Source organism: Aegilops tauschii, chromosome 5 (genome assembly GCF_002575655.3).
Source record: "Aegilops tauschii subsp. strangulata cultivar AL8/78 chromosome 5, Aet v6.0, whole genome shotgun sequence".
NCBI classification, from domain to species: Eukaryota; Viridiplantae; Streptophyta; class Magnoliopsida; order Poales; family Poaceae; genus Aegilops; species Aegilops tauschii.
The window spans coordinates 481,460,111-481,484,023 of NC_053039.3; the positions used below are offsets into that span (position 1 = coordinate 481,460,111).

The 23,913-nt window shown below is 51.1% G+C and overlaps 1 pseudogene; it reads right to left on the reverse strand.

The window, feature by feature from the left end:
• LOC120964097 (uncharacterized) overlaps nucleotides 1–23,913 on the reverse strand; it is a 176,829-nt pseudogene that overhangs the window by 8,694 nt on the left and 144,222 nt on the right.

Genomic DNA, 23,913 nt, shown 5'->3' on the forward strand with positions numbered 1-23,913 from the left:
AAACTGGGCTCCGCTCTCTCTTGAGCGGACCGCTGCCGCCTCCGTGGTTGGATCGGCGGGAGGATCCGCAAGCACCCGCCGCGTGGACCCCCGTGCCGAGCTTCAAGCGGCGACGGAGCGGAACGCGCGGGAGGAGCGGGAGGCGGAGGAGCTGAGGGCGGCCGCTGCCAAGGCGGCGCAGGAGATGGCGGAGGAATCGGTGAAGGCACAAGCCGACACGGCGGCCAAGGTTCAGACGGAGGCTGCAGCCGCAAAGACAGCGGCCGGGGCCTTGTTTGTCATCCCCCTGCGTGCCGTGGTGCCTGAGATCCCTGAGCCCCCGCCGGAGGAAGCCGGTGGCGACCTGCCGGGGATGGAGAGGGAGGAGGACGACGTCGTCGTCCGGGAGAGGGAGGCGGCACCGCCATCGCCGACTGGGGCAGACCGAGGCAACCGGCTTGACGTGCCGCCCGTGCAGCCGGCTGGAGGCGAGCCGGCTGCGAGGACGGACCTGGTGGTCCGGTCGCCATCGCGGAAGCGCGTGGGGAAGGCGACTTCGGCGCCGGACCCGCAGAAGGCCGCAGGCTCTAGCTCGTCGGCCCAGGAACTGGAGACGGCCAGCGCCAGCTCGGGGTGGACGCCGGGTGGTGGGACGGCCGTGGTGAACGTGGCGGCACAAGAAGTCTGGAACCGGCTTCAGTCCCAGGCCGCCGTGCTGAGGCAGTACAATCAAGAGTTCCTCGCGACACGGACGGCCATTCGGGTGAGTCTTCCCGCTTTTCTGTTTCTTGATCTTGATTTCTTCCGTGGGGGCGCGTCAGCGCACCCATTGGGTGTAGTCCCCGAGTTCCGAGTCGGCTGCTGAGCAGGCAGCTTGGAACTTCTTAGTAGCCTTTGATTGCTTATCTTGCTCTTGTTCGCTTCTCTGTCCGACTTGCAGGTCTACCATAACCTCCGCGCGGCTGCCTTCAACTCCCAGGCTCGGGAGCTGACCCAGAAGACCGCTAATCTAACTGAGAGCTGGAGTAAGTGCTTCACCTTTTATCTCACGTGGGGGCGCGTCAGCGCACCCACTGGGTGTAGTCCCCGAGATTCCGGCCAACTTCTGAGCAGTCGGGTCTCCTGGCGACTTCTTTCTTATTGCTTTTTTATTCTTTGCCATATCTGCAGAGGCCAATGCCAGCCTGAGGGAGCAGCTGGGTGGGACCCAGACCGCCCTTCGTGCCAAGGAAGCCGAGTTCGACGCCTTGGCTCAGGAGCGTGACCGCTTGGTCAAGAGGCTGGCCGACCAGGAGGAGAGCCACAAGGCGGCCCTGAAGGCGGTGCAGGACAGTGAGGCCGCCCTCCAAGCCGAGTACGAGACCGAAGCGGCAAGCTGGGCTGAGGTGAGGCAATCACTGATCAACGGCTACGGCCAAATCGAAGACTTGGTTGATGGTAGGCCGACTTCTTCTTCGCTCCTTCGCTTGCCGCTTGCCATTTGGTCCATTCTCTGACTTTGTGTTTTTTTTCTTTTTCTCTTCCTTTCTCTCTTGTGCAGAGTACTTCCCTGGTTACTCTACCGCCACCAACCAGGTCATCGAGGCCCACCGCGAGGCGCGAAGGCAGGCTGGTGCTGAGATCGCGCCGAATGCTCGTCGGTCGCTTGAGGAGCAGCTTCTGGCGATCCAAGCCCGCCTCCAGCCGGCTCACCGCATGCTCCGCCGTCTTCAGCGCGTTGGGGCGCAAGTGCTGGCCGCCCTCTAGCCCGGCGAGGTGGTTCCTCGTACCCTCAGTCGAACTGCCGACTGGCTGGAGGTAGCGGTTGGCCGCTTCGAGGCCTGGAAGGCTTCTGCAGCTCGGTCAGGCGCCAGGCGGGCGCTGGAGTTCGTCAAAGCTTGGTATCCCGAGCTCAGCTTGGACCAACTGGCCACCTGGCGGCAGGAGGCCGATGAGGAGCTGGAGGCGGTGCGGCCTGATATCATCCAACGCGCCTCGGCAATCGCCGACTACACTGACACCAGCGCCTTTGCTCCTGAGGTGGATGATGACGGCATTGCTCAGCCGGAGGAATGGTTCGGGCTGAACCTAGCAGATGGTGAGGATTCGGCGGAGGAGATCGACTCCAGCGACGAGGGCGAAGAGGAGGAGGGAGAGGATGGTGAAGACGCCGTGCCAGACGGTGGAGCGACTGGCCAACCTCAACTTGATCGTGCCTCCAGCAACGAGGCGCGTACGAGCGCACCGCCTGCAGCCGGCGATGATCAAGCCGAGACTCGCCAGCCGGCCACTCCTCCAGCCGGCACTGCCGCCTCCACTGACCTGCCCGGCTCGCCTGTTGCACCCTTAGCCTGATCTGCCGCCTTTACTTTCCTGTTTTGTTACTCTTTGAACAATATTTTGTTAAATTTGCGCAGTTCCACCCACTGGGGGTGTATTCAAACTATGTTGAGTGCCGGCCTTCGAAGGCCTTTTGTGTAAATATAATCATGCATGTGCTTGGTTTCCGATTGTTCTTGCTTTTCATCTTTTTGGCTATTTCCTTTGCCGCCTTCCCTTGGTCGCCGCCTTCCCAGCCGGACAGCTGCTCTACAGTCTGTGGCTGGAGAAGTGCTTGGCCATTTGGGAGCGCAAGTACTCTAGCTTTCTTACATTGTAGAAAGGTGAATGGGAAGCCGGTCAGCCAGCTATTCTGACAGCGGGTAGGCGGGGTGGGAGGCCGGCTTGTGTTATATAAGTTCGTTAGTCCTTAGCTGTTTTTCGTGTGGGCATCCTTTCCTGCCTTTGGCTCTTGCCAGTCGGACAGTCGGTTCTTCGAGCTGTGACTTTCAACAAGAGAGGGCTCGGGTGTCGGCACACTACTTGTCTAACTGCAGGCAGAACTTTAATATAACTCAAGGCGGCGAGTCCCCGGGCCGACTGATCGAACCCGGTGCCGGACAGAAAATCAAATGTAATAATACATTCATAGGTATGACACTCGTCATACATAAATAAAAGAGGGTAGTCCCTGAGTGCACCTCGGGGGGCCCGTTGTCTTGTGCTTAATACAAAAGGTAGCGTGGTACATACTGCTTTTTAACTGTAAAATCTTTGAAGGAGATTGGCGTTCCATGGTCGTTCCGACTCCTTGCCGGAATCATCTCTCTTGCATGCCTTCGGCTTCTGTGCGTCGATCAGGTAGTAGGAGTCGTTGCCTAGGGCCTTGCTGATGACGAAGGGGCCTTCCCAAGGGGCCAAGAGCTTGTGCTGGCCAGCTGTTTGCTGGATCAGCCAGAGCACAAGATCGCCTTCTTGGAAGGATCTTGGCTTGACCTTCCGGTTGTGGTAACGGTGCAAACCCTGCTGGTAGATGGCGGACCGACTGAGTGCTAACAGCCAGCACTCTTTCAGCAGGTTAACGCCGTCTTCTCGCGCTTCCTTGGCCTCCGCCTCCGTGTACATGGTGACCCGAGGTGAGTCGAACTCGATGTTAGTTGGGATGACAGCCTTGGCACCATATACAAGGAAGAAAGGGGTGAAGCCAGTTGACTTGTTCGGGGTAGTACGCAGACTCGAGAGGACAGCCGACAGCTCATCGAGCCAGCAGCCGGCCGAACGCTCCAGTGGTACGACCAGCCGGGGCTTGATGCCGGAGAGGATGAGGCCGTTTGCTTGCTTGACTTGGCCGTTTGACTGCGGGTGGGCAACGGATGCTAAGTCCAGTCGGATCCCATGTGTCGCGCAGAAACGTGCCAGTGCTCCTTTGGCAAAATTCGTGCCATTGTCGGTGATGATGCTATGTGGTATGCCATACCGAGTGGTGATATATGCGATGAATGTCACGGCAGTCGGCCCATTCAGCTTCTTGATTGGCTTCGCTTCAATCCACTTGGTGAATTTGTCCACGGTGACAAGCAGATGTGTCATGCCACCGCGCGCCGTCTTGAATGGGCCCACCATGTCCAATCCCCAGACGACAAAGGGCCAGGTGAGAGGGATGGTCTTGAGTGCAGAAGCCGGTAGGTGTTGCTTGGAGCTGAAGACTTGGCACCCTTTGCAGCATTTGACTAATTCCTTGGCGTCTTCCAAAGCAGTCGGCCAGAAGAAACCATGGCGGAAATCTTTGGCGACAAGTGATCTTGAGGCCGCGTGGTGGCCGCATTCGCCTTGGTGGATATCCTTGAGGATTGCTATGCCCTTCTCTGGCTCGACGCATCGCGGGAAGACTCTAGTGACACTGCGCTTAACGAGTTCTCTGTTTATTATTGTGTATGCTCCGGCTCGGCGTTGAACTTGTCTTGCCGAGATCTCGTCAGTCGGCAGCTCTCTGTTTACCAAGAAGTTGAGGATGGGTTGGGCCCATGATGGAGCGTGACTTCTTCTATTGCCAATACGGCTACTGCGACCAGGGTGGGTTGGTTGGGTGGTGAAGAGTTGGAGTCGGCCACCGCCTGTTGTGTCGTTGCAGTCCCCGGGCCGACTGCTGCAGCCCCCGGGCCGGGTTCTGAAGTCCCCGAGCCGGGTGCGACTACGGCAGTCCCCGGGCCGCCTGTCGAAGTCCCCGAGCCGTCTGCTGGGTTCCCCAAGTAGGATCCGACTGCATCAGGGGCAGGCGGTACGAAGATGGAGTCTGATTCTGGAGACGGCTTGACAGACGGTTTGAGGAGGCGTTGGAGAGAGACGCCGGTTGGTATAGCTTGTCGGGTGGAGCCGATCCGTGCCAGGGCATCTGCTTGCTCGTTGTCGGCCCGTGGCACGTGAAGGAACTCGCATCCTTCAAAGTATCCGCTGATTTGCTGGACGAGGAATCGGTGGCTCGCCATGTTTGCGTCCTTGGCGTCCCAGTTGCCAGATGATTGTTGGACTACTAGATCCGAGTCGCCATAGCACAGGATCCGGTGTATGCCGAGCTCTTTGGCTAGCCGGAGCCCGTGTATGAGCGCCTCGTACTCGGCCACATTGTTGGAGGCGGCAAAATGAATTTGCAGTGTCGCCCTTGGGAGAGGTAAGGACGATGCCGGCTCCCAAGCCGGTGCGCATCTTGGACCCATCGAAGTGCATCCGCCAATGAGTGGAGTCGGGAGCCGGCGGTAGGTACTGGGTCTCGGCCCAGTCGACAAGGAAGTCGGCCAATGCTTGGGACTTGATGGTGGTGCGAGGCTGGTAGAAGATCGTGTAAGGAGCCAGCGCAATGGCCCACTTAGCCACCCGGCCGGATGCATCCCGGCTGCCTATGATCTCGGCAAGCGGGGCAGTGCATACGACCGTGATGGGATGCTCTTGAAAGTAGGGCTTCAGCTTCTTGGGGGCAAAGTATACTCCATAGCACATCTTCTGGTAGTGCGGGTAGTTTTTCTTCGAGGTGGACAGTACTTCGCTCAAATAATATACCGGCCTCTGGACTAACTGAGCCCGGCCTTCTTCTGGGCGTTGGACCACGATAACTGTACTGACCACTCGGCTAGTCGCGGCAATGTAAAGGAGCATGGGCTCTTTCTCAGTCGGCGTTGCCAGGACAGGCGGTGTGGTCAGCATCTTCAACTCGTGGAAAGCTTGGTCTGCTTGGTCATTCCATGCGAAGTGGGTGGACTTCTTCATGAGTCGGTACAGGGGGAAAGCCTTCTCTCCTAGCCGGCTGATGAAGCTGTTTAGGGAGGCCAGGCACCCGGTAAACTTCTGAACGTCTCGCAGCTTGGTAGGAATCTCCATTCTCTCTATGGCCTTGATCTTCACTGGGTTGCACTCGATGCCGCGTTCGGAGACCAAAAAGCCTAGAAGCTGGCCGGCTGGTACTCCGAAAACGCATTTCTCAGGGTTGAGCTTGATCTGAAACTGGCGCAAGTTGGCAAATGTTTCTCTGAGGTCTTCCAGCAGGGTGCCGCGCTTCTCCGTCTTCACCACAATATCGTCTACATAGACGTGCGCATTTCTGTCGAGTTGCTTGAGGAGGCATTTCTGCATGCAACACTGAAAAGTGGCACCGGCATTTCTCAAGCCGAATGTCATAGTTAGGTAGTAGAAAGCTCCGAATGGTGTGATGAAGGCGGTCTTCAGGCGGTCGGCTGGATCCAACTTGATTTGGTGGCACCTGAGTAAGCATCCAAGAAACTCAACAGCTCGCATATGGCTGTGGAGTCTATCACTTGATCGATTCGTGGTAAGGCAAACGGATCTTTGGGGCAGGCTTTGTTGAGGCTGGTGTAATCTATGCACATGCGCCATTTATTGTTTTTGTCAACACCAGGACCGGGTTGGCAAGCCATTCTGGAAAAAACACCTCCATAATGAAGCCGGCTGCCAGGAGGCGGGCTATCTCTTCTCCTACAATCCTTCTCTTCTCTTCCGACAGTCGGCGGAGAGGTTGCTTGACTGGTTTTGCGTCTGCTCGAACGTGTAGCTTGTGCTCGGCGAAATCCTTCGGAACACCTAGCATGTCCTTTGGGGACCATGCAAATATGTCCCGATTCTCATGGAGGAAGTCGACGAGCTCGCCTTCCTATTTGCTGTCCAGGTTTGCCCCAATGAGAGCAAACCTCTCCGGGTTCTCCGGGTCCAGTGGTATCTTCTTTGTTTCCTTGGCTGGCTGGAAGGAGCCTTGAGCGTCATACTCCTTGGGGTCGAGGGACAGGGCCGGCTGCTTGCCGGCCATGGCCATGACTCGGTCCAGCATCTTCTTCTCTTTAGCAATCACGAGGGACTCAGCCAGCCGGCTGCTGGCTGCAGCACACTCGGAGGATTTCTTGTAGTCTCCGGCTATGGTGATGATCCCCTTTGAACTCGGCATCTTCATCTTGAGGTAGGCGTAGTGGGGGCACAGCCATGAACTTGGCCAGGGCAGGTCGGCCAAGCAATGCGTGGTAAGGGCTCTCTAGATCCACTACTTCAAACCAGATCGCTTCTCAGCGGAAGTGATCCTTGTCTCCGAAGAGAACATCCATCTTGATCTTGCCGATTGGGGAATAGGACAGGTCGGGTACGATGCCATGGAACACAGTCTGGCTTGGCATGAGTTGCTTCGTCTTGAGGTTCAACTTCTCCATGGTGTCGCGGTACAGTATGTTGATGCTGCTTCCACCGTCAATCAGCACACGGGAGAAACGGGCAGCCCCCCTTTCTGTTGCGAGGGTGACGTCCAACACCAATGCATAAGAGCCGGGAGACGGCATCACCTCTGGGTGATCGGCCCGGCTCCAGATGATAGGCTTCTCAGACCGATGCATAAACTCGGGGTTGTTGGAGGCGACCGCGTTGACTTCTTGGTGCTGTCGGCGCCGACTGCGCCTGTCTTCAATTTGGCATGTGAAGACGACGTAGGCGGCGTGCTCATCTGGGAACTCATCTTGAATGGCTCCGACTGCTGGTCGAACAGCCGGCTGCTGAGGGGCTGGAGGCGGCGGGCCAGCAGGCGGAGGCGGCACCAGCCCCTCGCCTTTGGAGATCCGCGTGAGCCAATGGCATTTCCGGGTCATGTGGTTGGACGGCTTCGCGCCGCTGTGGAACTTGCAGGGGGCATCAAGGGTTTGCTCGTAGGAGAAAGCCATCTGCCAAGCCGCCCTGCCGCCCTTCTGCTTCTTGGGCGCGGGCCGCTCTTCAGGTTGTTCGTCTTCGACTGTGGCTACTTGCCGACTGGTGGAAGGCGGCATAGGGGCCTTGCGCTTGTTGTCGTTCTAGTAAGGGCGTCGGTTAGAGTCACCAGCCGGCATCTTGGGAGCCGGAGCGAGCACCTTTCAAGAGGCATCCACTCGAAGCTCGGTCTTCATTGAAGAGTCGGCCGTGGCGTACTTGTCTGCTATGATCAGCAGCTCGTCGAGGGCAGTCGGCTCGTCGCAGAGGAGTCGGTGCTTGAGGAGGGTGCCCTCTCGGCACCCGGTGGTGAAGTACTCTATGGCTTGAACCTCGTGCACCCCTTCGCAGGAGTTGCGGAGCTCGGCCCAACGCGTGAGGTAGTCGCGAGTTGATTCGCTGGGCCCTTGGACGCACAAGGAGAGCTGGCAGGGCTTGAGAGGCCGTTTGTACGTGCTGGTGAAGTTGCGGATGAAGACTTCCGTGAAGTCTAGCCAGCTGTTGATGCTGTAGGGCTTGAGGCTGTTCAACCAAGTGCATGTCGTGCCTTGAAGCATGAGCGGGACGTACTTCACGGCAACGCGCCTGTTGCCATTTGCTATGCGGACTGCGGTGGAGTAGTCGATCAACCAGTCTTCCGGCTTCACGGAGCTGTTGTATTTTGGCGTGTCTCTTGGGAGCGGGAACCCTTTGGGGAAGGGTTCGTCATGGATGCGGGGACCAAAGCAAGGCGGGCCGACATCATCTTCTTCCTCTAGCGCCAAGGATCGCGCTAGGCGGTCGATCCGGTGGCGGGCGTCATTCTCGCCGACTCCTTCTCGGTGGCCTAGTCGGCAGCCGAGAGTCGAATGCGTGACAGGCGGCGGGGTGGGATATCTCTCCCCACGAGGCGGGGGAGGAGGCGGATCGCCTCGTCGTTCCACAGCTCGGGGGCGGCCTTCTTCGTCGCGCTCGATGGTGAGCCGAGTCCGACTGCGGCTAGCAGCCGGCTCCTTGTCTTTTCTTGCGCGGGCGCCGTCTGCAGTCGGCGTCCGGGATGTCGCGCCGTGCTCCCGGCATTGGGGAGGACTTTCAGCGCGGGCGCTGGCTTCATGCAGCTCTGCGGCCGCGTCGATCAGCTGCTGGATGCGTCTAGTCATGTAGGGAAGCTCGTCGCCCCCAGCCCGTTCAGCTCGTCTATGGCCGCCTGAGCGGCACGCAGGTTCTCGAGCGGTGTGGCGTAGACTGGGCGGTCTGCTCCCAGCATGCTGGCGATGGCTGCGCCGTGCTTCTAGATGAAGCCGGCTCGGCTCGGCCCGCCGGGAGGCGGCGTACCGAAGGCAGCGCGGTCGACTTTGCGCTGGTGAGCCTCAGTGAGGCGTCTCATGGATGCTATCTTCTGTCCCTCCGCGACGAGGGCAAGACGGCGTGCCTCCAGTGTCTCGGCGTCGGCCAGGATGGGGACGGACAAGTCGTGTAGCGCCGCTTGTAGGGCGTCGTGGGCGTTCTCGCCGGAGACGGCGCCGTGGCTGATGACCAACACCTCAGTGACGGCGCTGCTGCCACTGTCGGCTCGAGGAAGAGGGTCGTCGATGATCACCACGTTGGTGGGGAAGGCGTCAAGTGATGCCGTGTCGGAGTCGACCATAATCGGGTCGGTGGAGCCGACCGACTCCAAGTCCACAGCAAGCTCACTAGAGACGTGAAGCTGGTCGAGGAGGCTGACGAGGCGGCTCTCGGGGCAGTCTGTGCCCGCGTCGGACGCAGGCTCGTCGGAGATCCGAGCCTCGCCAAGAAGATCGGCGAGGCAGCTCGCCGCGCAGGCGTCGTCGACGCCTTGCAGCGCGTCGGGGCAAGCGCCATCGGGCGTGGCGGACTGGCTACGCTCGCTGGGGAGAAAAAGGGTTCCCGTCCAGAACAGGTCTCCGGACGACGGTGCACCTGGCCCCACGGTGGGCGCCAAATGTCGGGTGGTAGGTGCGACATATGCCAACGGGTGGCTTATCATTGTGGGAGCCAGTAAGACGTCGCCGGTGCCTGGAAACGGGATAAGGCGAAGACATGCACGCCGGCGGATCTTACCCAGGTTCGGGGCTCTCCGTGGAGATAACACCCCGAATCCTACTCTGCGGGGTCTCCGCATGATCACTAGATCAACACAAGTGGCTACAAGTGCTCCTTGAGCTGTTTGGCTAGAGGAGGAAGAAGGGCAAGGCTAGCTCTCCTCTTCTCTCTACATGGTGTGTAAAACTATCTCAGAGATGAACCCTTTGCATTGGTGCCCTGGGGGGTTTATATAGGCCTACCCCCCAGGGGTACAATGGTAATCCGGCTAGACACGGGTCCTAGCCGTCAGTGCCTGTATTCGCCGGCTTCTCCGCCGACTGGTGGGTCCCGCCGGCTGCTGGCCTCTTGGCCGACAGGCCGACCCCACCGCCTGGGGGTCTTGTCGGTGGCTGGTTACTGTAGCCTCGCCCCTGATGACGAGGGCTTTGTCGAGGTAAGCATGGTTACAATGCCGCCGCCTGGCGGGCTCTCACTGTAGCCTTACCTCGTCTTGTCTCCTTAATGATGCACATACTTCGAGGGAGGGGGGTGGCCGGCTATTGGGAGCCGGCTACGCCCCAGGCTGACTGGGGGAGGCTTGGCCGCCTTCGAGCATCTCTCTGGCTGAAGGGGCCCGCCGCCCGCGGGCCGTACTGGCGCCTGTCGTGGGTGGCGTCATGGTCAACATGGCAACATTGCCGCGCCGGACGGGGGATGGCCGACCCGTACGGCACACTGTGGCCATGCCTGCTCCGGGATTCGGGGGTGGCAGGCTGTACTGTAGCCACGCCCCGTCTCATCACCGTTATGTGGGTGCGGCCCTTGAGGGTGCAGTCTTGGCCGGCTTCTGGGAGTTGGTCCCCTTGGGTCCGGCTTCCTGGAGTCGGCCATCTTATGGTTATCTTCGGGAAGGTTTTTGAGGTCGGGTCGCCTTCCGGTAGTAGGCCTGTGAGATAGCCGACCAGGGGAAGGCGGCCCTGTGTTTTGGATGCTTGAAGGCTCGATCGGCTTGATAATTTCTTGAAGTGCTAGTGGGAGTCGGTTAAGCTACCCGTGGCCATTTACTCCGACAGCTCGTGTGTGAAAGGTGTAACTATCACACACGGTCTGCCTTGGTTAACTGTTTGCTTTTATCAACTATATCACACATGATTTGATGAAGAAAACTGTGTGGCATTGGGCTATCCATCGCTAGCGCTTTTACTGCTAGAACCGTTTGCAAAGGTCCATGCCACATTTAGCAGGTTTATTAGTTTACAATTAATAATTCCAGTATTACGCAAATTCACAATTCATATCGAACAGCTATTTGCCAATTTCATATCACGCACATAAATATATTATAACATCACAGTACGGTAGCTACATGAAAACAGCACAGTACAACATATAGCTAGTTCAACTTCATAAGAACAATATATTCATTTCTCTAATCGAGATCATCCAGGCTCGTCTTATCCACCTCTGCTTTCAGTTCAGTAAGAACCCGTTTTGCATGGGCCAACTGGGAAAGTGCCTCCTCCTTCGCCAACACCATCTTAGCAAAGTCTGATTTAAAAAATCTGAGCTCATTCTCCACCTTCAACTTTTTATCCCGCATCTTGAAATGTGCTTCAGTGTTGACAAGACTTTCTCTAAGCCTACGTGTGTTCTCTTCCTCTTACATGCTCCAGAGCTTCGCTAGGCATATCTTCAAAGACTGTGGCCACTCTTGATCAACCCACTCCAAGTAAGAACACTTCCGTTCATCCTATAATATTTAAAACGAGATCAGTAACAATTGTAGGGGAAATGGGTTTATAGCAACATATAAAATCACCAATGCTTATTTTGAAAAACTGAAGAAACATGTTAATTATGACATATCTTCTCAAAAAGATCAATGTGCAAATGAAATAATTGGTACTGAGACAACAACCAAATTCTGGAACATCAGAAGCTATAATTAACTACAACGACGCTACAAGTTCTTACTCATGTACAATAAATAACAAATTGAACATTTTATGAGGAAGGTAAATATAACTGCCACAGCATAGCGACAATGTTTGGATGACAGCAAATTGATACTAACAGGTGTGTACATGCACAAATTTAGTAACATAGAACTAATAGCACTAAGGCCGTCCACTATGTATGCCAAAACTGGGGTAAAGACAACTGTTGCTACATCTCGCACCGGTGCCCTGCATTGGCGAGCCGATGCAGCGAAAAAAATCAAGGACCCGGACTCCGAAGCACGTAGTTGCTCCGATGGCCAGTTCCTTCGTGCCATAAAGATTTAGTATTTTACTGCTTGGCTGCTCGGATGTGTGGACTAAAGTTGGCTGCACAAACTGCTGAAGTGGTGCCAAATAATTTTCTAATGGCACCACTGATGAGATGGCAACAATTTAAGATACTAGGTACAAACTGTGACACTGTCTTAGGATGCGTTTGGTTGAAGGTGTGGTATGAATGGGTTGGGACCGTGACAGTGTCTGAATCACATCTAACAAATGATTTGTAACAACGAAAGAGGGTCTAACCTTCTCCGCACATGCCAGAAACTTCCTCCCACTGCCCACATAATCAAATGCAACTAGATTCACGCATGGAGATTGATGGTGACAACGAGTAGATAGATCTTCAGCCACCCCGCTCCATTCGTTGCCACTGATGGTCCTAGGGAGCTACAAGAGGAAGAAATGACTCAAATCGACCGCCGGGTAAAAATCCTTCATTCCTAGTCATAGCCCGAGAGAGAGAAGAGAGGCATACCCAGGTGGTGAAGGAGTAGTCGCCGGAGGAGGAACCGTTGGAGAGGTCGTTGAAGAACACCATGGCGACCCCGACGGTAGGATACGAGACAACGAGAGCGAGGAAGTAGCTATAGCTTAGCAAGGAAGGAAGGAAGGAAGGAGGAAACAGGGGAAATGTGACTTGTGGTCGGGGAGAAAAGGGGGTGAGGAAGGGGGGAAGGGGGAAGGGGGGCGGGGGTAGATATTTTGGCGGTAGGCCAAAATTTTGGAAATGTGGAGGGAAACTTTGCGCGCGGTGCCGCCGGACCATTCACTTTGAACGATTGTGTGCATCGCTAACGATTCTTCTGCTTTACGCGCATGGGATGAGTTTGATAATTCAAATTTTGGTGGAAATTTCCCTGGGTACGTGATTGCATAATTTAACATCTCTTGCTAATTTGGGCACACAAAAGAGCGTACAGCAGACATACCACACTTACTGAATCGAGCAATTTTAGTAATTACATAGAGCCAGTTGACCTAAACATTGCTCTAACAAAAGACCAGCATTAAAAACAAAGCCTAAGTACGCATAATTTTAACAAATCCGCCGCCGCGCCGGGCTATGCATCGCCGGTGTGAGATGAGACGTCGATGACTTGTCCTGGCGACATACCGCCGTTGGTGGACTCCGCGTCCCCCCTGCTGAAGTCGACCGCGTCCTTGTCCTCGTCCTCGGTGCCGCCCTCAAGGTTGGAGTACTCGTAGTAGTGGCTGCGCCAGAGCTCGCATTGGTACTCCACCACCGATTCCTCGACGGACAGACTCTTCTCTACCTCGACCTCGGCCACGCGCAACTCCTCCTCCCGGCGCTCCTCGATCTCCGCCGCCTCCTGCATCTCTAGCTCCTGCTCGGCAACCTCATGAGGAAGCAGGTGCTCCATGGCCACCGCCGCCTTTTCAGATGTAGGTTACATGCTGGAGTCCGCGGTGGCCTGGAATATCTTGGTGTGTGCATCCTCGATCTTGGCGTGGATGGCCTCGACCCGGGCCAGGGCGACATCAGCGGCACGGACGGCAACTCGAGCGCTCTTGGCATTTGCAGCCGCCGTCGCAGCAGCAGCTGCAACCGTCTCGGCTGCTGCAGTTGCCCTATAGGCTGCCGCACACGCGCTCTCGACGGAAGCGGCCGCGCTCAATGCGGATGTGGCAGCACTCTCAGCATAGGCGGCCACGCTCTCGGCGCAGGCGGCGGCGCTCGGGGGGACGTGGCCATCGTACGGGCGTTCACGAAGCGTTTCCACGACGTCATCTTTGCAAGAAGGGGGTGCGGGAATGGGGATCGGGATTCGTGGATTCGGGGGTTGCCGGCACTAGAGCAGATGAGCTGGCGAAGCTTAAGGAGGGAGACTTAAATAGACCCAGATATTTTCATCGCAAACGGTTCCTAGAAAACAACTATGTGTGATGTTGTAGATATTTTTTATTAGCTGTGAAAGACGAATTTGGAGTAAAGTGCCAACGGATGGTGTTTTAAATGAACGAGAAATTTTGTAGTACTAATACAACTGTCATTTCAAATTTTGGAAAATTTCAGGGGTCATTTGACCTTTTAAGACATTTAAGTGATTTTCTAGCCTTTTATTGACCGTAATTGAAATTTGAACTATATGTACATGCAAAAGCTAACCATAATGGTTTGAAAACTCATATTTCGTGTACTTGTGTGCGATTTAATTCCATGTGCAGTAAATTGGAAGGAATTTTCAAACATATTGGTCTAACAGCTATGACAGAATTAAGCATGGAGTGACATGGCATTTTAATTCCAAAAAATAAAAAAATTAGAAACACATGAAACCTTGGTTGATGTAATGTCATGCCACCAAGACGATGTGGTAAAAAAATTGGCATGTTTGACGAAAGTTTGGACACACACCCCTCACAAACCGGAGCAACTCACTACAAGACTCATGGTTCCGAGAGGGAACAATTCATGTTTGATGACGAACGGGAGATAGCTTCCTTTTACGGCCTTCAATTTTTTTCTACGTCTAACGTGCACTCCTACAACTGTAATGTGAAATTTTTGAAAATTCTAGGGGTCATTTGACCATTTAAAGACATTTAAGTGATTTTCTAGCCATTTAATGACCGTAATTCAAATTTGAACTACATCTACATGCAACGCCTAACCAAAACGGTTTGAAAAATCATATTTGTGTACTTATGTGCGAGTTAATTCCATGTGCAGTAAACTAGAATGAATGTGCACACATATTTGTCTCACGACATGGACACATGCATGCATACGTATGCATGGAGTGACATGGAATTTTAATTCCAAAAAAATCAGAAATACATGAAACCTTGGTTGATGTAATGTCATGCCACCAAGATGATGTGGTAAAGAAATTGGCATGTTTGACGAAACTTTGGACACACACCCCTCACAAACCGGGCAACTCACTAGAATGTTTCTTGGTTCCGAGAGGGAACAATGCATGTTTGATGACGAACGGGAGATAGCTTCCTCTTACGGCCTTCAAATTTTTTCTATGTCTAACATGTAGTACTAGAACTGTAATGTGAAATTTTGGAAAATTCTAGGGGTCATTTGACCTTTTAAAGACATTTAAGTGATTTTCTTACCATTTAATGACCATAATTCAAATTTGAACTACATCTACATGCAACACCTAACCAAAACGGTTTGAAAAATCATATCTATGTACTTCTGTGCGAGTTAATTCCATGTGCAATAAATTAGAAGGAATTTTCAAACATATTGGTCTCACGACATGGACACATGCATACGTATGCATGGAGTGACATGGCATTTTAATTCCGAAAAATAAAAAAATGATCAGAAAACATGAAACCTTGGTTGATGTAATGTCATGCCACCAAGATGATGTGGTAAAGATATTGGCATGTTTGACAAACGTTTGGACACACACCCCTCACAAACCGGAGCAACTCGCTAGAAGGTTCGTGGCTCCGAGAGGGAACAATGCATGTTTTATGACGAACGGGAGATAGCTTCCTCCTACGGCTTTCAAATTTTTCCTATGTTTAACGTGCACTAATACAACTGTCATGTGAAAATTTGGAAAATTTCTGGGGTCATTTGACATTTTAAAGACATTTAATTAATTTTCGAACTATTTAATGACCATAATTCAAATTTGAACTACATCTACATGCAACGCCTAACCATGACGGTTTGAAAAATTATATTTTTGTGTACTTGTGTGTGAGTTAATTCCATGTGCAGTAAATTAGAAGGAATTTTCAAACATATTGGTCCCAAGGCATGGGCACATGCATGGAGTGCCATGGCATTTTAATTCCAAAAAATAAAAAAATGATCAGAAAAACATGAAACCTTGCTTGATGTAATGTCATGCCACCAAGATGATGTGGTAAAGAAATTGGCATGTTTGACGAATGTTTGGACACAAACCCCTCACAAACCGGAGCCACTCACTAGAAGGTTTGTGGTTCCGAGAGGGAACAATGCATGCTTGATGACAAATGGGAGATAGCTTGCTCTTACGGCCTTCAAATTTTTTCCTACATTTAACGTGCACTAATACAACTGTCATGTGAAAATTTGGAAAATTTCTGGGGTCATTTGACATTTTCAAGACATTTAAGTGATTTTCTAACCATTTAATGACCGTAAATCAAATTTGAACTACATCTACATGCAACGCCTAACCATAACGGTTTGAAAAATCATATTTTTGTGTACTTGTGTGCGAGTTAATTCCATGTGCAGTAAATTAGAAGGAATTTTCAAACATATTGGTCTCAAGGCATGGGCACATGCATCGAGTGCATGCCATGGCATGTTAATTCCAAAAAATTAAAAAATGATCAGAAAAACATGAAACCTTGCTTGATTTAATGTCATGCCACCAAGATGATGTGGTAAAAAATTGGCCTGTTTGACGAAAGTTTGGACACACACCCCTCACAAACCGGAGCAACTTACTAGAAGGTTCATGGTTCCGAGAGGGAACAATGCATGTTTGATGACGGATGGGAGATAGCTTCCTCTTACGGCCTTCAAGTTTTTTCCTACGTTTAACGTGCGATAATACAACTGTCATGTGAAAATTTGGAAAATTTCAGGGGTCATTTGACCTTTTAAAGACATTTAAGTGATTTTCTAACCATTTAATGACCACAATTCAAATTTGAACTACATCTACATGCAACACCTAACTAAAACGGTTTGAAAAATCATATTTTTGTGTACTTGTGTGCGAGTTAAAAAATTATCAGACGTTGTAAATATCTGGTGTTCAAAAAAGAAAATGTAAAGATCTAGCAAGACAACCGGCCCCCACACAATTGGCATTCTATCTCGCGGCTCGAGGTTTGGTAGGTGATTGGCGGGGATCATTAATCAGACACAGTTCTGTATTGGAAACCGTCAGCTATTATGTTCACACACGGATTTTGCTGCGGGAATCGTGTGTAATTCAAACTACAGTACTCTTAAATTCCGGCGACCGGCGTGTGTTCTATCCCCGTCGATCTAGATTCCGACCGCCAATAAATACTACCTTGCTCACGTCGTCCCGGCTGCATTCTCATCTACATCCTCCCCTCGCTCGCCCTCTCTCTCTCTCTCAAATCTCTGCCATGGGGCCGCCGGTCTGCCCACGCGCCGACGAGGAGTCGCCTCCCCCCGAGGACGCTCACTCGATTAGCAGCGACGAGGACCCCTACGCTCCACCTGATGAGGTTGCGCCGGACCTCCCAACTTTGGATTGGTTTTGGGGCCAGTACAATCTTTGTCTGTGGAAGTCGCTGCGTCGGCTGAGAAAGCCAGATAAGTGGCGTTCAAGAAGGAGATGGCGGAGGAGGAAGCTAGGTACCAGGCGGCCTGTGAAGCCCGTGTTGCCACCTGGAAAAGGAGGCGGCGGAGCTTTGGGGCGGGCGCGTTGTCATGCCGAGGAGGTGTACGAAGATGGGTACTTCGCGAGGAAGGTCATAGGCGTTGGGCGCCTCGTCGCTGCGTGGAGGTGGGCCGATAAGCTCTAGCATGCCACCGACGAGGAGCTCCGGTGGGCGCCCAACTAAATGGCAAGATCGGCCGCGCGCGTCCGCCGGCAAGAGGCAGATCGGTACTTCAAGCACTACGAGGCGGAGGAGCCGGAGTACTGCCTGGGAAGACGCCGCGCACCAGGGAGCTGCTGGCGAGGGGCTGCCGGAATACTGGCCCCAGGAGGGATTATTAGTTTTAGTATTGTTCGTTTTCAATTTTATGCATTGTACCTAGTAGTTAAGTATCATCACGTATATGTGATGATATTATATATATATATATTCTATGATGAACTAACGAACAATTAATATATATATATAACGAATTCCATTTTCTATCTGTTTTTGTATACTAATTTGAATCTAGCTGTTATCATCCACATATACAGAATGGAAAGCATATATACACACATTGAAACATAACATATAAGAATGGAAAACAGAGTACACACATTGAAACAGAGCAATAAACAGAGCAATACTATGATTGCTGTGAATACATAGCTATCCACGTCGAAACGACTTTTCAAAATAAAACGTGTCCATGAGACCATGACCAACAGCCCTTGCCTAGGGTAGCTCTTGGCTCTGCCTGAACTCGTGCAGGCGTTCGTCCAAGCGGTCGACATGCTCGCGGTACATCTGGAGCGCGATCTCGAGCTCCAAGTTGGCTATTACATCGGAGATCACCAGCTCGAGGATGCGACGGCCATGTTCCTCTACTGCGCCTAGGTGGACACCTGGGCCAAGGAGGTGGTCGAGCCTACGGACCAGCGCGTTGGCATCCAGCAGGCAGCGGACAAGGCGAACGGTGCCACCCATGTGAATGGCGCGGCGGGCGTCTGGTGCAAGTAGGACGCGGCCGGCCTCTGGTGCAAGTATGGCGCTGAGGGCCTCTGCCCACTCCTGGCGAGGAATGGGGCTACTGACGGGACGTGTACCTAGCTGCGACGCCGTGTCGATAGCAGGCAAGCGCTGATGGGTCCGCTCTTGCTGTGCGGCGCGCCACGCCTCTCACTCTGTGGCGCTCCAACGGTCTGGCCGTGCAGCGAGCCGCAACCTATCAGTGCAGACGCACCTAGCTTGCTCTACGGCGCGACATCGATCATGTTGTGCGGCGAGTTGTAGCCTGTCGGCGCTGACATGCCTATCTTGATCCGCGACACTCAAGCGCCATATGCCAAAGGTCTGCTCAACCCTGGCGATGACACACATCACGGCATCGTCCATCGCGTTGCCGGGGAGCGCCTCGGCCTCGATGGGCCGTGGCGCCTCGTCGACGAGGTTGATGGCAGAGGCGGCGCTTTGGTGGGTTGGCATGCTTGGAAAAGGTGGATGTGCTACAGGCTGCGCTTGTCGCCTCCATGCGTCGCGCGCTGCCTATGCACAATATAGCAGGGTGGCGGGAAACAGGTGATGAAATGGCGGGAAACGGTGGCGTGTTCATAAAACACCATCAATTAATGGAAACTTAGCATAGAAGGAACATCAAGCTAGCACAAGATGTAGATGATGATCAGATGAACACGGACAACACTAGGGAACCCGTCGGTGATGAATTCATCAATCCCAAACGGTTGAATACTAGCAAGCGTTTGCCCACAACACACACGGACTATTCCATCACAAACAGGTCGGATGGATCAACTATATGCCACTTATCGCACATTGTCAAAAAGTAATGCAGTAGACCTTCTTTAACATGTGTTAAAAAATAAAATAAAAATAAAAAACAAGGACCTCGAGGTTAAATTAGCTGAGGGAATGGGTCATTTCGGTCATTTGACCGAAATGACCCATCCTATCAGTTAATTTAACATCAACACAACTTCCCATCCAGTCACCCATCTCATGGCTGCTCCAGCCTGAGCACACTTAACTTGATAGTTTTCTTACATGAGCTACTGGTGGAACAACTAGTCCTTGCTGATAGGATTGCCTCTTCGCATCCTTATGGCGTATCCGGATGACCGCCCGTCCCTCAGTGGCCAATAGATGTTGTGTAGACAGAGCAGATCACATACGTCTTATTAGAAGTAATCGTCTGTGTTATTATCGGTCTTCGCACACATTTCTGATTACAGACTTGTTTGCCGCGTATCACACACATCTTGTTATATTGAACCGTTTTTGTTCTCTTGCCTAATCACAAACAGTTCATCCGAGTGAAATGTATGCTGTACATCGCACACACCTTGATCGGGCTGACCATTTCTTTTTTGTTGCCTAATCACAAACAGTTCATCCGAGTGAACTGTATGTTGTACATCGCACACACCTTCATCTGGCTGCCCGTTTCTTTTGTTCCTCCTCATCACAAACAGTTAATTGAGCTGAACCGTATGCCCTGCATCGCACACGCAACTAAAATCTGAACCGTGTTTGATGCATCCTCCATCGCAAACGTTTTGCACCATTTTTGACGGTTATTTTACACCACCGTTTGCGATTATGGCATTGCACACAGTTTCGTTGAAGGGTCTCTGATCGCAGTGTCGCGTTAGCAGCATCCTGTAGTAGTGCCTGGTTGCACCTGGGGGGTGCCCCGAGGGGGGCACAACCCACAAGGGCGCGCCAGGAGGCCCAGGCGCGCCCTGGTGGGTTGTGCCCACCTCGGGTGCCCCCCGGACCGCCTCTTTGCTCTATAAATACCCCAATTTTACCAGAACCCTAGGGGAGTCGACGAAATATTCATCCAGCCGCCGCAGAGTCCAGAACCACCAGATCCAATCTAGGCACAATCTCGGATGGGATTCACCACCTCCATTGGTGCCTCTCCGATGATGCGTGAGTAGTCCTTTCTAGACCTTCGGGTCCGTAGTTAGTAGCTAGATGGCTTTCTCTCTCTCTCTCGCTGATTCTCAATACAATTGTCTATTGGAGATCCATATGATGTAACTGAAAGTGTGTTATATCGACTAGAGGGGGGGTGAATAGGCGATTTTTATAAATTCTTCACTGAGGAATTTGTGGATGAGGAAATTCCTTAGCGAAGAACTTCTTGCAGCGGAATAAGTACTCAAAAGTATGCATAGCAGAACACAAGCATAGTCATCATGATGAAATGAAAACACGCACAGAGTACAGAAAGCGTAAACACAGGATAACACATGATGAAGACAAACAGACTGAGGAAATTGAGAAAGTCTTCAGTCAAAGTGTTCAAACACAGATATGAACAATTGCACAACACAGGAATGAGGAAATGAAAGAGTTGAGGAAATAGAACCAGTTGGCTTGGTGAAGACAACGATTTGGTAGACTAGTTCCAACTGCTGTCTCAGTTGTACGTCTGGTTGGAGCGGCTAGGTATTGAAACCTGAGGACACCCAGTCCCGGACACACAGTCCTCACCGTATTCTCCTTGAACTAAGGTCACACAGACCTCGTCCAATCACTCGTGGTAAGTCTTCAGGTGACTTCCAAACGTTCACAAACTCGGTCACTCGGCGATCCACAATTTCCTCTTGGATGCTCTAGACCATGACGCCTAACCGTCTGGAAGAAGCACAGTCGTCAAAGGTAACAAGCGTCGGATCCACGCAGGATCAATCTCTTTAGTGATGCTCAATCACTTTGGGTTTGTAGGTGTTTGGGTTTGGGGTTTTTCCTCACTTGATGATTTTCGCTCAAAGTGCTCGGAGGATGGGATGCTCTCAATTGACAAGTGTCAGTTTCTCTCGGAGCAGCCAACCAGCTAGTGGTTGTAGGGGGTGGCTATTTATAGCCTAGGGAGCAGCCCACATGATAAGACATAAATGCCCTTCAATGATATGACCGTTAGGTGGGTAGATATTTTGGGACAACTGGCACATAGCACAGCAACGGTCGGAAATTTGAGTATCAAATTCCTCAGGGCTATCTTGTTCCTCACTGTGTAGGCAATCCGCACTGGCGAATTCCTAACTCCTCACTCAGAACAAATTCCTCAGAGATCAGAAGAACTTCGTCTCTGTCACTGAAGAATATGACTGAACTGTATGAGATTTCCAATGGCTTCACTCGAAGGGATTGGTAGGTGTAGGATTTTGAGTTGAGCATCACATGGAAATTTTTCCTTAGTATTTCCTCGACCCCCTTTAACAGTACGGTGTTTCCTATGACTCAAGAAAGAGAAAATGAAACTATGAAAAAGAAAGTCTTCACGCTTCATATTCCTCAAATGAATACCAAGTCTTCAAGGTCACACCAATTTCTTCACTTTCAAAGTCTTCAGAATGTCTTCAGAAATCCAAAGTCTTCAGTCGAAGAACTTCATTTTTAGGGGTCGACTTTCTCTGTAATTATCAAACTCCTCATAGACTTATAGATCTGTGTACACTCACAAACGCATTAGTCCCTTAACCTATAAGTCTTCAATACACCAAAATCACTAAGGGGCACTAGATGCACTTACAGTAACTCTTTGCGGTGTGTTTGTTGGGATCTGATGAACTTTGAGTTTATGATCAGTTATACCTTTTTATATCCATGAAAGTTATTTGAGTTTATTTGATCTCTTATATGCATGATCTCTTATAGCCTCGTATTTCTTCTCCGATATTTGGGTTTTGTTTGGCCAAATTGATCTATTTATCGTGCAATGGGAAGAGGTGCCCGGTAGTGGGTTCGATCTTATGGTGCTTGATCCCAGTGACAGAAGCGGAACCAACACGTATGTATCATTGCTACTAAGGATAAAAAGACGAGATCTATATCTACCCCCTTATAGATAAACAGATCTTGTCTACATCATGTCATCGTTCTTATTGCATTACTCCATTTTTCCATGAACTTAATACACTAGATGCATGCTTGATAGCGGTCGATGTGTGGAGTAATAGTAGTAGATGCAGGCAGGAGTCGGTCTACTAATATTGGACGTGATGCCTATGTAATGATCATTGCCTGGATATCGTCATGATTATTTGAAGTTCTATCAATTGCCTATTTGTTTACCCACCGTTTGCTATTTTTCTCGAGAGAAGCCACTATTGAAACCTACGGCCCCCGAGTCTTATTTCTTATATATTTGCCTTGCGATCCACTTTTCCTTTGCGTTTTTATTCAGATCTATTAAACTACAAAATACAAAAATATCTTACTGCACTTTTATTTATTTGCGATCTATTATTTCAATCTATTACAATTTACCTCACGTCCGTTTGCTTATCTTGAGGCGCCGTACCCCGGAAGGGATTGACAACCCCTTTAACACGTCGGGTTGCGAGGTGTTTTTATTTGTGTGCAGGTGCTGCTTACGTTTTGATTTCTTGGTTCTCCTACTGGTTCGATACCTTGGTTTCATAACTGAGGGAAATACCTGCCGTTGCTATGCTACATCATCCTCTCCTCTTGGGGGAAATACCGACGTAGTTCCAGTGATCAACAAATATCAATATCAAACGAAGTCCAAATGCCATGAAACTTTTTGGAGATTTTTTTGGTGATAAGAGACCCTGGAAGCTTCTGGGGGCCACAAGAAGATGAAATTTGGGTCCACTAGGCACCAGGGCGTGCCAAGGGCCTCTGGCGCGCCCTGGTGGGTAGTGGGGCCCATGAGCACCATCTTAACCTACCTCCGCCTCTATAAATACTCTAAAATCCCTAAAATCCTAGGGGTCGACGAAATACTTTTTCCACCGCCGCAAGTTCCAAAACCACGAGATCCAATCTAGAGGCCTTTTTCGGCACTCTCTCGGAGGGGGCAATGATCACAGAGGGGTTCTTCATCATCCTTTCTGCCCCTCCAATGATGCGTGAATAGTTTACCACAAACCTAAGGGTCCGTAGCTAGTAGCTAGATGGCTTCTTCTCTCTTTTTGATCTTCAATACAATGTTCTTCTTGATGTTCTTGGAGATCTATTTGATGTAATGACTTTTTGCGGTGTGTTTGTTGGGATCCGATGAACTGTGAGCTTATGATCAGATCTATCCATGAATATTGTTTGAGTTTTCTCTTAACTCTTTTATGCATGATTGTTATAGCCTCGTATTTCTTGTCTGATTTATTGGTTTAGTTTGGCCAACTAGATTGATTTTTCTTGCCATGGGAAGAGGTGCTTTGTGATGGGTTCGATCTTGTGGTGCTCAATCTCAGTGAGAGAAAGAGACATGACACGCATGTATCATTGCTATTAAGGGTAAAAGTATGGGGATTATTCATACGTGAGTTTATCTTGTCTACATCATGTCATCTCGCTTAAGGCGTTACTCTGTTCTTTCATGAACTTAATACACTAGATGCATGTTGGATAGCGGTCGATGTGTGGAGTAATAGTACTAGATGCAGGCAAGAGTCGGTCTACTAATCTTGGACGTGATGCCTATATACATGATCATTGCCTTGGATATCATCATAATTATTTGCTTTTCTATCAATTGCCCAATAGTAATTTGTTTAACCATCGTATGCTATTTTCTCGAGAGAAGCCTCTAGTGAAAACTACGGCCCCGGGGTCTATTTTATATCATATATTAAATCGAAAAATACCTTGCTGAAATTTTATTTTGTATTTTTTAGATCTATTTATCAAAACCCATACAATTTAATCTTTCTCAATATTGTTGAGGGATTGACAACCCCTCTACACGTTGGGTTGCAAGTATTTGTTGTTTGTG